This window comes from Rhynchophorus ferrugineus, unplaced genomic scaffold (assembly GCF_030347505.1).
Source record: "Rhynchophorus ferrugineus isolate W39M unplaced genomic scaffold, kcgeb_rfMv2 rfM6, whole genome shotgun sequence".
In the NCBI taxonomy this organism is placed as follows: domain Eukaryota; kingdom Metazoa; phylum Arthropoda; class Insecta; order Coleoptera; family Curculionidae; genus Rhynchophorus; species Rhynchophorus ferrugineus.
This window is the reverse complement of record NW_027472585.1, coordinates 23971769-23989321: the sequence shown is the minus strand read 5'-3', so window position 1 is coordinate 23989321 and position 17553 is coordinate 23971769.

Here is a 17553-nt window from a genome sequence, read left to right as displayed (position 1 = left end):
AACATCGAAATTTTACAATTCGGCTCTTCCCCTAACTGGGGCCAAAATTGAAAAATGGTCTTATGTATGGCGACTTCGTTCCAATTCATACTCAAGTAATATTCGGCATGCTAATTACATTGTCGATTGCCAAATTGCATTATCTCTTATGGTTTCCGAGATATGGAACATCGAAATTTTACAATTTGGCTCTTGCTTTAACTGGGGCCAAAATTGTAAAATGGTCTTATGTATGGCGACTTCGTTCCAATTCATATTCAAGTAATATTTGGCATGTCAATTACATTGCCGATTGCCAAATTGCATTATCTCTTATGGTTTCCGAGATGTGGAGTATCGAAATTTTACAATTTGGCTCTACCTCTAAATGGGGCCAAAATTGTAAAATGGTCTTATATATTGGCGATTTCGTTCCAATTCACACTCCAAGTAATATTCGGCATGCTAATTACATTGCCGTTTGCCAAAATGCATTATCTCTTATGGTTTCCGAGATATGGAGTATCCAAAATTTACACCCTAGGCTTTGCTTCTAGCTTGGGCCCCAATTGTAAAATGGTCCTATGAATTGGCGATTACATTCCAATTCCCACTCCAAGTAATATTCGACATGCTAATTACATTGCCGATTGCCAAATTGCATTATCTTTTATGGTTTCCGAGATATGGGGTATCGAAATATTACAATTTGGCTCTTCGAAAATTTACACCTTAGGCTCTGCTTCTAACCGGGTCCCAAATTGTAAAATGGTCTTATGAATTGGCGATTACGTTCCAATTCTCACTCCAAGTAATATTGGGCATGCTAATTACATTGCCGATTGCCAAATTGCATTATCTCTTATGGTTTCCGAGATATGGGGTATCGAAATTTTACAATTAGGCTCTTCCTCTAACTGGAACCAAAATTGTTAAATGGTTTATGTATCGGCAATTTCGTTCCAATTCTCACTCCAAGTAATATTCGGCATTCTAATTACATTGCCGATTGCCAAATTGCATTATCTCTTATGGTTTCCGAGATATGGGGTATCGAAATTTTACAATTTGGCTCTTCCTCTAACTGGAACCAAAATTGTTAAATGGTCTTATGTATCGGCAATTTCGTTCCAATTCTCACTTCAAGTAATCTTCTGCATACTAATTACATTTCCAATTGCCAAATTGCATTATCTCTTATGGTTTCCGAGATATGGAGTATCGAAATTTTACAATTTAGATCTTCCTCTAACTGGGGCCAAAATTGTAAAATGGTCTTATGTATTTTCAATTTCGTTTCAATTCATATTCCAAGTAATATTATGCATGGTAATTCCATTGCCGATTGCCAAATTGCATTATCTCTTATAGTTTCCGATATATGGACTATCGAAAATTTACTCCTTAGGGTCTGCTTATAACTTGGGCCCAAATTGTAAAATGGTCTTATGTATGGCGAGTTCGTTCCAATTCATATTCAAGTAATATTCGGCATGCTAATTACATTGCCGATTGCCAAATTGCATTATCTCTTATGGTTTACGAGATATGGAGTTTCGAAATTTTACAATTTGGCTCTTCCTCTAACTGCGGCCAAAATTGTAAAATGGTCTTAGGTATAGGCGATTTCGTTCCAATCTTCACTCCAAGTAATGCTCGGCATGCTAATTACATTGCCGATTGCCAAATTGCATTATCTCTTATGGTTTCCGAGATATGGAGTATCGAAATCTTCCAATTTGGCTCTTCCTCTATCTTGGGCACAAATTGTAAAATGGCCTTATGAATTGGTAATATCGTTGCAATTCGCATTCCAAGTAATATTCGGCATGCTAATTACATTGCCGATTGCCAAATTGCATTATCTCTTATAGCTTCCAAGATATGGACTATCGAATATTTACACCTTAGGCTCTTCTTCTAACTGCTCCTAAAATTGTAAAATGGTCTTATGTATAGGCGATTTCGTTCCAATTCTCACTCCAAGTAATATTCGGCATGCTAAATACATTGCCGATTGCCAAATTGCATTATCTCTTATGGTTTCCAAGATATGGATTATCGAAATTTTACAATTTGGCTCTTCTTCTAACTGGGGCCCAAATTGTAAAATGGCCTTATGAACCGGCGATTTCGTTCAAATTCTCACTTCAAGTAATATTCGGTATGCAAATTACATTGCCGATTGCCAACTTGCATTATCTCTTATGGTTTCCGAGATATGGGGTATCGAAATTTTACAATTTGGCTCTTACTCTAACTGGGACCAAAATTGTTAAATGGTCTTATGTATCGGCGATTTCGTTCCAATTCTCACTCCAAGTATTATTCGGCATGCTAATTACATTGCCGATTGCCAAATTGCATCATTTCTTATGGTTTCCGAGATATGGACTATCGAATATTTACACATTAACCTCTGCTTCTAACTGGGGCCCAAATTGAAAATGGTCTTATGAATTGGCGATTTCGTTCCAATTCTCACTCCAAGTAATATTCCGCATGCTAATTACATTGCAGATTGCCAAATTGCATTATCTCTTTTAGTTTCCGAGATATGGACTATCGAATATTTACAACTTAGGCTCTGCTTCTAACTTGGGCCCAAATTGTAAAATGGTCTAATGAATTGGCGATTTCGTTCCAATTCACACTCCAAGTAATATTCGGCATGCTAATTACATTGCCGATAGCCAAGTTGCATTATCTCTTATGTGTTCCGATATATGGAGTATCGAAATTTTCCAATGTGGCTCTACCTCTAACTGGTGCCAAAATTGTAAAATGGTCTTATGAATTGGCGATTTCGTTCCAATCCTCACTCCAAGTAATATTCGGCATGCCAATTACATTGCCGATTGCCAGGTTGCATTATCTCTTATGTGTTCCGATATATGGAGCATCGAAATTTTCCAATGTGGCTCTACCTCTAACTGGTGCCAAAATTGTAAAATGGTCTTTTGTATTGGCGATTTCGTTCCAATTCACATTCCAAGTAATATTCGGCATGCTAATTACATTGCCGGTTGCCAAATTGCATTATCTCTTATAGTTTCCGAGATATGGACTCTCGAAAATTTACACCTTAGGCTCTGCTTCTAACTGGGGCCCAAATTGTAAAATGATCTTATGAATTGGCGATTTCGTTCCAATTCTCACTTCAAGTAATATTCGGCATGCTAATTACATTGCCGATTGCCAAATTGCATTATCTCTTATAGTTTCCGAGATATGGACTATCGATAATTTACACCTTAGGCTCTGCTTCTAACTTGGGCCCCAATTGTAAAATGTTCTTATGAATTGGCGATTTCGTTCCAATTCACACTTCAAGTAATATTCGGCATACTAATTACATTGCCGATTGCCAAATTGCATTATCTCTTATAGTTTCCGAGATATGGACTATCGAAAATTTGCACCTTAGGCTCTGCTTCTAACTGGGGCCCAAATTGTAAAATGGTCTTATGAATTGGCGATTTCGTTCCAATTCTCACTTCAAGTAATATTCGGCATGCTAATTACATTGCCGATTGCCAAATTGCATTATCTCTTATGGTTTCCGAGATATGGACTATCGATAATTTACACCTTAGGCTCTTCTTCTAACTGGGGCCCAAATTGTAAAATGGTCTTATAAATTGGCGATTTCGTTCCAATTCTCACTCCAAGTAATATTCGGCATGCTAATTACATTGCCGATTGTCAAGTTGCATTATCTCTTATGTGTTCCGATATATGGAGCATCGAAATTTTCCAATGTGGCTCTACCTCTAACTGGTGCCAAAATTGTAAAATGGTCTTTTGTATTGGGGATTTCGTTCCAATTCACATTCCAAGTAATATTCGGCATGCTAATTACATTGCCGATTGCCAAATTGCATTATCTCTTATGGTTTCCGAGATATGGACTATCGAATATTTACACATTAGGCTCTGCTTCTAACTGGGGCCCAAATTGAAAATGGTCTTATGAATTGGCGATTTCGTTCCAATCCTCACTCCAAGTAATATTCGGCATGCTAATTACATTGCCGATTGCCAAGTTGCATTATCTCTTATGTGTTCCGATATATGGAGCATCGAAATTTTCCAATGTGGCTCTACCTCTAACTGGTGCCAAAATTGTAAAATGGTCTTTTGTATTGGGGATTTCGTTCCAATCCTCACTCCAAGTAATATTCGGCATGCTAATTACATTGCCGATTGCCAAGTTGCATTATCTCTTATGTGTTCCGATATATGGGGCATCGAAATTTTCCAATGTGGCTCTACCTCTAACTGGTGCCAAAATTGTAAAATGGTCTTTTGTATTGGCGATTTCGTTCCAATTCACATTCCAAGTAATATTCGGCATGCTAATTACATTGCCGATTGCCAAATTGCATTATCTCTTATAGTTTCCGAGATATGGACTATCGAAAATTTACACCTTAGGCTCTGCTTCTAACTGGGGCCCAATTTGTAAAATGGTCTTATGAATTGGCGATTTCGTTCCAATTCTCACTTCAAGTAATATTCGGCATGCTAATTACATTGCCGATTGCCAAATTGCATTATCTCTTATGGTTTCCGAGATATGGACTATCGATAATTTACACCTTAGGCTCTGCTTCTAACTTGGGCCCCAATTGTAAAATGTTCTTATGAATTGGCGATTTCGTTCCAATTCACACTTCAAGTAATATTCGGCATACTAATTACATTGCCGATTGCCAAATTGCATTATCTCTTATAGTTTCCGAGATATGGACTATCGAAAATTTACACCTTAGGCTCTGCTTCTAACTGGGGCCCAAATTGTAAAATGGTCTTATGAATTGGCGATTTCGTTCCAATTCTCACTTCAAGTAATATTCGGCATGCTAATTACATTGCCGATTGCCAAATTGCATTATCTCTTATGGTTTCCGAGATATGGACTATCGATAATTTACACCTTAGGCTCTTCTTCTAACTGGGGCCCAAATTGTAAAATGGTCTTATGAATTGGCGATTTCGTTCCAATTCTCACTTCAAGTAATATTCTGCATGCTAATTACATTGCCGATTGCCAAATTGCATTAACTCTTATGGTTTCCGAGATATGGACTATAGAAAATTTACACCTTAGGCTCTGCTTCTAACTGGGCCCAAATTGTAAAATGGTCTTATGAATTGGCGATTACGTTCCAATTCTCACTCCAAGTAATATTCGGTACGCTAATTACATTGCCGATTGCCAAATTGCATTATCTCTTATAATTTCCGAGATATGGACTATCGACAATTTACACCTTAGGCTCTGCTTCTAACTGGGGCCCTAATTGTAAAATGGTCTTATGAATAGGCGATTTCGTTCCAATTCTCACTTCAAGTAATATTCTGCATGCTAATTACATTTCCGATTGCCAAATTGCATTATCTCTTATGGTTTCCGAGATATGGAGTATCGAAATTTTACAATTTAGCTCTTCCTCTAACTGGGGCCAAAATTGTAAAATGGTCTTATGTATTGGCGATTTCGTTCCAATTCATATTCCAAGTAATATTCGGCATGATAATTACATTGCCGATTGCCAAATTGCATTATCTCTTATAGTTTCCGATATATGGACTGTCGAAAATTTACTCCTTAGGCTCTGCTTATAACTTGGGCACAAATTGTAAAATGGTCTTATGAATTGGCGATTTCGTTCCAATTCATACTCCAAGTAATATTCGGCATGCTAATTACATTGCCGATTGCCAAATTGCATTATCTCTCATGGTTTCCGAGATATGGACTATCGAATCGGTCTTATGAATTGGCGATCACGTTCCAATTCTCACTCCAAGTAATATTCGGCATGTTAATTACATTGCCGATTGCCAAATTGCATTAACTCTTATAGTTTCCGAGATATGGACTATCGAATATTTACACCTTAGGCTCTGCTTCTAACTTGGGCCCAAATTGCAAAATCGTCTTATGAATAGGCGATTTCGTTCAAATTCTCACTCCAAGTAATATTCGGCATGCTAATTACATTGCCGGTTGCCAAATTGCATTATCTCTTATGGTTTCCGAGATATGGAGTATCGAAATTTTATAATTTAGATCTTCCTCTAACTGGGGCCAAAATTGTAAAATGGTCTTATGTATTGGCGAATTCGTTTCAATTCATATTCCAAGTAATATTATGCATGGTAATTCCATTGCCGATTGCCAAATTGCATTATCTCTTATAGTTTCCGATATATGGACTATCGAAAATTTACTCCTTAGGGTCTGCTTATAACTTGGGCCCAAATTGTAAAATGGTCTTATGTGTGGCGACTTCGTTCCAATTCATATTCAAGTAATATTCGGCATGCTAATTACATTGCCGATTGCCAAATTGCATTATCTCTTTTAGTTTCCGATATATGGACTATCGAAAATTTACTCCTTAGGGTCTGCTTATAACTTGGGCCCAAATTGTAAAATGGTCTAATGAATTGGCGATTTCGTTCCAATTCACACTCCAAGTAATATTCGGCATGCTAATTACATTGCCGATTGCCAAGTTGCATTATCTCTTATGTGTTCCGATATATGGAGTATCGAAATTTTCCAATGTGGCTCTACCTCTAACTGGTGCCAAAATTGTAAAATGGTCTTATGAATTGGCGATTTCGTTCCAATCCTCACTCCAAGTAATATTCGGCATGGTAATTCCATTGCCGATTGCCAAATTGCATTATCTCTTATAGTTTCCGATATATGGACTATCGAAAATTTACTCCTTAGGGTCTGCTTATAACTTGGGCCCAAATTGTAAAATGGTCTTATGTATGGCGACTTCGTTCCAATTCATATTCAAGTAATATTCGGCATGCTAATTACATTGCCGATTGCCAAATTGCATTATCTCTTATGGTTTCCGAGATGTGGAGTATCGAAATTTTACAATTTGGCTCTTCCTCTAACTGCGGCCAAAATTGTAAAATGGTCTTAGGTATAGGAGATTTCGTTCCAATCCTCACTCCAAGTAATGCTCGGCATGCTAATTACATTGCCGATTGCCAAATTGCATTATCTCTTATGGTTTCCGAGATATGGAGTATCGAAATCTTCCAATTTGGCTCTTCCTCTATCTTTGGCACAAATTGTAAAATGGCCTTATGAATTGGCAATTTCGTTGCAATTCACATTCCAAGTAATATTCGGCATGCTAATTACATTGCCGATTGCCAAATTGCATTATCTCTTATAGCTTCCAAGATATGGACTATCGAATATTTACACCTTAGGCTCTGCTTCTAACTTCTCCTAAAATTGTAAAATGGTCTTATGTATAGGCGATTTCGTTCCAATTCTCACTCCAAGTAATATTCGGCATGCTAAATACACTGCCGATTGCCAAATTGCATTATCTCTTATGGTTTCCAAGATATGGATTATCGAAATATTACAATTTGGCTCTTCTTCTAACTGGGGCCCAAATTGTAAAATGGTCCTATGAACCGGCGATTTCGTTCAAATTCTCACTCCAAGTAATATTCGGCATGCAAATTACATTGCCGATTGCCAACTTGCATTATCTCTTATGGTTTCCGAGATATGGGGTATCGAAATTTTACAATTTGGCTCTTACTCTAACTGGGACCAAAATTGTTAAATGGTCTTATGTATCGGCGATTTCGTTCCAATTCTCACTCCAAGTATTATTCGGCATGCTAATTACATTGCCGATTGCCAAATTGCATTATTTCTTATGGTTTCCGAGATATGGACTATCGAATATTTACACATTAGGCTCTGCTTCTAACTGGGGCCCAAATTGAAAATGGTCTTATGAATTGGCGATTTCGTTCCAATTCTCACTCCAAGTAATATTCGGCATGCTAATTATTTCCGAGATATGGACTATCGAATATTTACACATTAGGCTCTGCTTCTAACTGGGGCCCAAATTGAAAATGGTCTTATGAATTGGCGATTTCGTTCCAATCCTCACTCCAAGTAATATTCGGCATGCTAATTACATTGCCGATTGCCAAATTGCATTATCTCTTATGGTTTCCGAGATATGGGGTATCAAAATTTTACAATTTGGCTCTTCCTCTAACTGGAACCAAAATTGTTAAATGGTCTTATGTATCGGCGATTTCGTTCCAATTCTCACTCCAAGTAATATTCGGCATGCTAATTACATTGCCGATTGCCAAATTGCATTATCTCTTATAATTTCCGAGATATGGACTATCGACAATTTACACCTTAGGCTCTGCTTCTAACTGGGGCCCTAATTGTAAAATGGTCTTATGAATAGGCGATTTCGTTCCAATTCTCACTTCAAGTAATATTCTGCATGCTAATTACATTTCCGATTGCCAAATTGCATTATCTCTTATGGTTTCCGAGATATGGAGTATCGAAATTTTACAATTTAGCTCTTCCTCTAACTGGGGCCAAAATTGTAAAATGGTCTTATGTATTGGCGATTTCGTTCCAATTCATATTCCAAGTAATATTCGGCATGATAATTACATTGCCGATTGCCAAATTGCATTATCTCTTATAGTTTCCGATATATGGACTGTCGAAAATTTACTCCTTAGGCTCTGCCTATAACTTGGGCACAAATTGTAAAATGGTCTTATGAATTGGCGATTTCGTTCCAATTCTCACTTCAACTAATATTCTGCATGCTAATTACATTGCCGATTGCCAAATTGCATTATCTCTCATGGTTTCCGAGATATGGACTATCGAATCGGTCTTATGAATTGGCGATTTCGTTCCAATTCTCACTTCAAGTAATATTCGGCATGCTAATTACATTGCCGATTGCCAAATTGCATTATCTCTTATGGTTTCCGAGATATGGACTATCGATAATTTACACCTTAGGCTCTTCTTCTAACTGGGGCCCAAATTGTAAAATAGTCTTATGAATTGGCGATTTCGTTCCAATTCTCACTTCAAGTAATATTCTGCATGCTAATTACATTGCCGATTGCCAAATTGCATTATCTCTTATGGTTTCCGAGATATGGAATATAGAAAATTTACACCTTAGGCTCTGCTTCTAACTGGGCCCAAATTGTAAAATGGTCTTATGAATTGGCGATTACGTTCCAATTCTCACTTCAAATAATATTCTGCATGCTAATTACATTGCCGATTGCCAAATTGCATTATCTCTTATGGTTTCCGAGATATGGGGTATCAAAATTATACAATTTGGCTCTTCCTCTAACTGGAACCAAAATTGTTAAATGGTCTTATGTATCGGCGATTTCGTTCCAATTCTCACTCCAAGTAATATTCGGCATGCTAATTACATTGCCGATTGCCAAATTGCATTATCTCTTATAGTTTCCGAGATATGGACTATCGACAATTTACACCTTAGGCTCTGCTTTTAACTGGGGCCCTAATTGTAAAATGGTCTTATGAATAGGCGATTTCGTTCAATTCTCACTTCAACTAATATTCTGCATGCTAATTACATTGCAGATTGCCAAATTGCATTATCTCTTATGGTTTCCGAGATATGGATTATCGAATATTTACACATTAGGCTCTGCTTCTAACTGGGGCCCAAATTGAAAATGGTCTTATGAATTGGCGATTTCGTTCCAATCCTCACTCCAAGTAATATTCGGCATGCTAATTACATTGCCGATTGCCAAGGTGCATTATCTCTTATGTGTTCCGATATATGGAGCATCGAAATTTTCCAATGTGGCTCTACCTCTAACTGGTGCCAAAATTGTAAAATGGTCTTTTGTATTGGGGATTTCGTTCCAATTCACATTCCAAGTAATATTCGGCATGCTAATTACATTGCAGATTGCCAAATTGCATTATTTCTTATGGTTTCCGAGATATGGACTATCGAATATTTACACATTAGGCTCTGCTTCTAACTGGGGCCCAAATTGAAAATGGTCTTATGAATTGGCGATTTCGTTCCAATCCTCACTCCAAGTAATATTCGGCATGCTAATTACATTGCCGATTGCCAAGTTGCATTATATCTTATGTGTTCCGATATATGGAGCATCGAAATTTTCCAATGTGTCTCTACCTCTAACTGGTGCCAAAATTGTAAAATGGTCTTTTGTATTGGCGATTTCGTTCCAATTCACATTCCAAGTAATATTCGGCATGCTAATTACATTGCCGATTGCCAAATTGCATTATCTCTTATAGTTTCCGAGATATGGACTATCGAAAATTTACACCTTAGGCTCTGCTTCTAACTGGGGCCCAAATTGTAAAATGGTCTTATGAATTGGCGATTTCGTTCCAATTCTCACTTCAAGTAATATTCGGCATGCTAATTACATTGCCGATTGCCAAATTGCATTATCTCTTATGGTTTCCGAGATATGGACTATCGATAATTTACACCTTAGGCTCTGCTTCTAACTTGGGCCCCAATTGTAAAATGTTCTTATGAATTGGCGATTTCGTTCCAATTCACACTTCAAGTAATATTCGGCATGCTAATTACATTGCCGATTGCCAAATTGCATTATCTCTTATAGTTTCCGAGATATGGACTATCGAAAATTTACACCTTAGGCTCTGCTTCTAACTGGGGCCCAAATTGTAAAATGGTCTTATGAATTGGCGATTTCGTTCCAATTCTCACTTCAAGTAATATTCGGCATACTAATTACATTGCCGATTGCCAAATTGCATTATCTCTTATAGTTTCCGAGATATGGACTATCGAAAATTTACACCTTAGGCTCTGCTTCTAACTGGGCCCAAATTGTAAAATGGTCTTATGAATTGGCGATTACGTTCCAATTCTCACTTCAAATAATATTCTGCATGCTAATTACATTTCCGATTGCCAAATTGCATTATCTCTTATGGTTTCCGAGATATGGAGTATCGAAATTTTACAATTTGGCTCTTCCTCTAACTGGAACCAAAATTGTTAAATGGTCTTATGTATCGGCGATTTCGTTCCAATTCTCACTCCAAGTAATATTCGGCATGCTAATTACATTGCCAATTGCCAAATTGCATTATCTCTTATAGTTTCCGAGATATGGACTATCGACAATTTACACCTTAGGCTCTGCTTTTAACTGGGGCCCTAATTGTAAAATGGTCTTATGAATAGGCGATTTCGTTCAATTCTCACTTCAACTAATATTCTGCATGCTAATTACATTGCAGATTGCCAAATTGCATTATCTCTTATGGTTTCCGAGATATGGATTATCGAATATTTACACATTAGGCTCTGCTTCTAACTGGGGCCCAAATTGAAAATGGTCTTATGAATTGGCGATTTCGTTCCAATCCTCACTCCAAGTAATATTCGGCATGCTAATTACATTGCCGATTGCCAAGGTGCATTATCTCTTATGTGTTCCGATATATGGAGCATCGAAATTTTCCAATGTGGCTCTACCTCTAACTGGTGCCAAAATTGTAAAATGGTCTTTTGTATTGGGGATTTCGTTCCAATTCACATTCCAAGTAATATTCGGCATGCTAATTACATTGCCGATTGCCAAATTCCATTATCTCTTATGGTTTCCGAGATATGGACTATCGAATATTTACACATTAGGCTCTGCTTCTAACTGGGGCCCAAATTGAAAATGGTCTTATGAATTGGCGATTTCGTTCCAATCCTCACTCCAAGTAATATTCGGCATGCTAATTACATTGCCGATTGCCAAGTTGCATTATATCTTATGTGTTCCGATATATGGAGCATCGAAATTTTCCAATGTGTCTCTACCTCTAACTGGTGCCAAAATTGTAAAATGGTCTTTTGTATTGGCGATTTCGTTCCAATTCACATTCCAAGTAATATTCGGCATGCTAATTACATTGCCGATTGCCAAATTGCATTATCTCTTATAGTTTCCGAGATATGGACTATCGAAAATTTACACCTTAGGCTCTGCTTCTAACTGGGGCCCAAATTGTAAAATGGTCTTATGAATTGGCGATTTCGTTCCAATTCTCACTTCAAGTAATTTTCGGCATGCTAATTACATTGCCGATTGCCAAATTGCATTATCTCTTATGGTTTCCGAGATATGGACTATCGATAATTTACACCTTAGGCTCTGCTTCTAACTTGGGCCCCAATTGTAAAATGTTCTTATGAATTGGCGATTTCGTTCCAATTCACACTTCAAGTAATATTCGGCATACTAATTACATTGCCGATTGCCAAATTGCATTATCTCTTATAGTCTCCGAGATATGGACTATCGAAAATTTACACCTTAGGCTCTGCTTCTAACTGGGGCCCAAATTGTAAAATGGTCTTATGAATTGGCGATTTCGTTCCAATTCTCACTTCAAGTAATATTCGGCATACTAATTACATTGCCGATTGCCAAATTGCATTATCTCTTATAGTCTCCGAGATATGGACTATCGAAAATTTACACCTTAGGCTCTGCTTCTAACTGGGGCCCAAATTGTAAAATGGTCTTATGAATGGGCGATTTCGTTCCAATTCTCACTTCAAGTAATATTCTGCATGCTAATTACATTGCCGATTGCCAAATTGCATTATCTCTTATGGTTTCCGAGATATGGACTATAGAAAATTTACAACTTAGGCTCTGCTTCTAACTGGGCCCAAATTGTAAAATGGTCTTATGAATTGGCGATTACGTTCCAATTCTCACTCCAAGTAATATTCGGTACGCTAATTACATTGCCGATTGCCAAATTGCATTATCTCTTATAATTTCCGAGATATGGACTATCGACAATTTACACCTTAGGCTCTGCTTCTAACTGGGGCCCAAATTGTAAAATGGTCTTATGAATTGGCGATTTCGTTCCAATTCTCACTTCAAGTAATATTCGGCATGCTAATTACATTGCCGATTGCCAAATTGCATTATCTCTTATGGTTTCCGAGATATGGACTATCGATAATTTACACCTTAGGCTCTTCTTCTAACTGGGGCCCAAATTGTAAAATGGTCTTATGAATTGGCGATTTCGTTCCAATTCTCACTTCAAGTAATATTCTGCATGCTAATTACATTGCCGATTGCCAAATTGCATTAACTCTTATGGTTTCCGAGATATGGACTATAGAAAATTTACACCTTAGGCTCTGCTTCTAACTGGGCCCAAATTGTAAAATGGTCTTATGAATTGGCGATTACGTTCCAATTCTCACTCCAAGTAATATTCGGTACGCTAATTACATTGCCGATTGCCAAATTGCATTATCTCTTATAATTTCCGAGATATGGACTATCGACAATTTACACCTTAGGCTCTGCTTCTAACTGGGGCCCTAATTGTAAAATGGTCTTATGAATAGGCGATTTCGTTCCAATTCTCACTTCAAGTAATATTCTGCATGCTAATTACATTTCCGATTGCCAAATTGCATTATCTCTTATGGTTTCCGAGATATGGAGTATCGAAATTTTACAATTTAGCTCTTCCTCTAACTGGGGCCAAAATTGTAAAATGGTCTTATGTATTGGCGATTTCGTTCCAATTCATATTCCAAGTAATATTCGGCATGATAATTACATTGCCGATTGCCAAATTGCATTATCTCTTATAGTTTCCGATATATGGACTGTCGAAAATTTAGTCCTTAGGCTCTGCTTATAACTTGGGCACAAATTGTAAAATGGTCTTATGAATTGGCGATTTCGTTCCAATTCATACTCCAAGTAATATTCGGCATGCTAATTACATTGCCGATTGCCAAATTGCATTATCTCTCATGGTTTCCGAGATATGGACTATCGAATCGGTCTTATGAATTGGCGATCACGTTCCAATTCTCACTCCAAGTAATATTCGGCATGTTAATTACAATTTACACCTTAGGCTCTGCTTCTAACTTGGGCCCAAATTGCAAAATCGTCTTATGAATAGGCGATTTCGTTCAAATTCTCACTCCAAGTAATATTCGGCATGCTAATTACATTGCCGGTTGCCAAATTGCATTATCTCTTATGGTTTCCGAGATATGGAGTATCGAAATTTTATAATTTAGATCTTCCTCTAACTGGGGCCAAAATTGTTAAATGGTCTTATGTATTGGCGAATTCATTTCAATTCATATTCCAAGTAATATTATGCATGGTAATTCCATTGCCGATTGCCAAATTGCATTATCTCTTATAGTTTCCGATATATGGACTATCGAAAATTTACTCCTTAGGGTCTGCTTATAACTTGGGCCCAAATTGTAAAATGGTCTTATGTATGGCGACTTCGTTCCAATTCATATTCAAGTAATATTCGGCATGCTAATTACATTGCCGATTGCCAAATTGCATTATCTCTTTTAGTTTCCGAGATATGGACTATCGAATATTTACTCCTTAGGCTCTGCTTATAACTTGGGCCCAAATTGTAAAATGGTCTAATGAATTGGCGATTTCGTTCCAATTCACACTCCAAGTAATATTCGGCATGCTAATTACATTGCCGATTGCCAAGTTGCATTATCTCTTATGTGTTCCGATATATGGAGTATCGAAATTTTCCAATGTGGCTCTACCTCTAACTGGTGCCAAAATTGTAAAATGGTCTTATGAATTGGCGATTTCGTTCCAATCCTCACTCCAAGTAATATTCGGCATGGTAATTCCATTGCCGATTGCCAAATTGCATTATCTCTTATAGTTTCCGATATATGGACTATCGAAAATTTACTCCTTAGGGTCTGCTTATAACTTGGGCCCAAATTGTAAAATGGTCTTATGTATGGCGACTTCGTTCCAATTCATATTCAAGTAATATTCGGCATGCTAATTACATTGCCGATTGCCAAATTGCATTATCTCTTATGGTTTCCGAGATGTGGAGTATCGAAATTTTACAATTTGGCTCTTCCTCTAACTGCGGCCAAAATTGTAAAATGGTCTTAGGTATAGGAGATTTCGTTCCAATCCTCACTCCAAGTAATGCTCGGCATGCTAATTACATTGCCGATTGCCAAATTGCATTATCTCTTATGGTTTCCGAGATATGGAGTATCGAAATCTTCCAATTTGGCTCTTCCTCTATCTTGGGCACAAATTGTAAAATGGCCTTATGAATTGGCTATTTCGTTGCAATTCACATTCCAAGTAATATTCGGCATGCTAATTACATTGCCGATTGCCAAATTGCATTATCTCTTATAGCTTCCAAGATATGGACTATCGAATATTTACACCTTAGGCTCTGCTTCTAACTTCTCCTAAAATTGTAAAATGGTCTTATGTATAGGCGATTTCGTTCCAATTCTCACTCCAAGTAATATTCGGCATGCTAAATACACTGCCGATTGCCAAATTGCATTATCTCTTATGGTTTCCAAGATATGGATTATCGAAATATTACAATTTGGCTCTTCTTCTAACTGGGGCCCAAATTGTAAAATGGTCCTATGAACCGGCGATTTCGTTCAAATTCTCACTCCAAGTAATATTCGGCATGCAAATTACATTGCCGATTGCCAACTTGCATTATCTCTTATGGTTTCCGAGATATGGGGTATCGAAATTTTACAATTTGGCTCTTACTCTAACTGGGACCAAAATTGTTAAATGGTCTTATGTATCGGCGATTTCGTTCCAATTCTCACTCCAAGTATTATTCGGCATGCTAATTACATTGCCTATTGCCAAATTGCATTATTTCTTATGGTTTCCGAGATATGGACTATCGAATATTTACACATTAGGCTCTGCTTCTAACTGGGGCCCAAATTGAAAATGGTCTTATGAATTGGCGATTTCGTTCCAATTCTCACTCCAAGTAATATTCGGCATGCTAATTACATAGCAGATTGCCAGATTGCATTATCTCTTATGGTTTCCGAGATATGGACTATCGAATATTTACACATTAGGCTCTGCTTCTAACTGGGGCCCAAATTGAAAATGGTCTTATGAATTGGCGATTTCGTTCCAATCCTCACTCCAAGTAATATTCGGCATGCTAATTACATTGCCGATTGCCAAATTGCATTATCTCTTATGGTTTCCGAGATATGGAGTATCGAAATTTTACAATTTGGCTCTTCCTCTAACTGGAACCAAAATTGTTAAATGGTCTTATGTATCGGCGATTTCGTTCCAATTCTCATTCCAAGTAATATTCGGCATGCTAATTACATTGCCGATTGCCAAATTGCATTATCTCTTATAATTTCCGAGATATGGACTATCGACAATTTACACCTTAGGCTCTGCTTCTAACTGGGGCCCTAATTGTAAAATGGTCTTATGAATAGGCGATTTCGTTCCAATTCTCACTTCAAGTAATATTCTGCATGCTAATTACATTTCCGATTGCCAAATTGCATTATCTCTTATGGTTTCCGAGATATGGAGTATCGAAATTTTACAATTTAGCTCTTCCTCTAACTGGGGCCAAAATTGTAAAATGGTCTTATGTATTGGCGATTTCGTTCCAATTCATATTCCAAGTAATATTCGGCATGATAATTACATTGCCGATTGCCAAATTGCATTATCTCTTATAGTTTCCGATATATGGACTGTCGAAAATTTACTCCTTAGGCTCTGCCTATAACTTGGGCACAAATTGTAAAATGGTCTTATGAATTGGCGATTTCGTTCCAATTCTCACTTCAACTAATATTCTGCATGCTAATTACATTGCCGATTGCCAAATTGCATTATCTCTCATGGTTTCCGAGATATGGACTATCGAATCGGTCTTATGAATTGGCGATTTCGTTCCAATTCTCACTTCAAGTAATATTCGGCATGCTAATTACATTGCCGATTGCCAAATTGCATTATCTCTTATGGTTTCCGAGATATGGACTATCGATAATTTACACCTTAGGCTCTTCTTCTAACTGGGGCCCAAATTGTAAAATAGTCTTATGAATTGGCGATTTCGTTCCAATTCTCACTTCAAGTAATATTCTGCATGCTAATTACATTGCCGATTGCCAAATTGCATTATCTCTTATGGTTTCCGAGATATGGAATATAGAAAATTTACACCTTAGGCTCTGCTTCTAACTGGGCCCAAATTGTAAAATGGTCTTATGAATTGGCGATTACGTTCCAATTCTCACTTCAAATAATATTCTGCATGCTAATTACATTGCCGATTGCCAAATTGCATTATCTCTTATGGTTTCCGAGATATGGGGTATCAAAATTTTACAATTTGGCTCTTCCTCTAACTGGAACCAAAATTGTTAAATGGTCTTATGTATCGGCGATTTCGTTCCAATTCTCACTCCAAGTAATATTCGGCATGCTAATTACATTGCCGATTGCCAAATTGCATTATCTCTTATAGTTTCCGAGATATGGACTATCGACAATTTACACCTTAGGCTCTGCTTTTAACTGGGGCCCTAATTGTAAAATGGTCTTATGAATAGGCGATTTCGTTCAATTCTCACTTCAACTAATATTCTGCATGCTAATTACATTGCAGATTGCCAAATTGCATTATCTCTTATGGTTTCCGAGATATGGATTATCGAATATTTACACATTAGGCTCTGCTTCTAACTGGGGCCCAAATTGAAAATGGTCTTATGAATTGGCGATTTCGTTCCAATCCTCACTCCAAGTAATATTCGGCATGCTAATTACATTGCCGATTGCCAA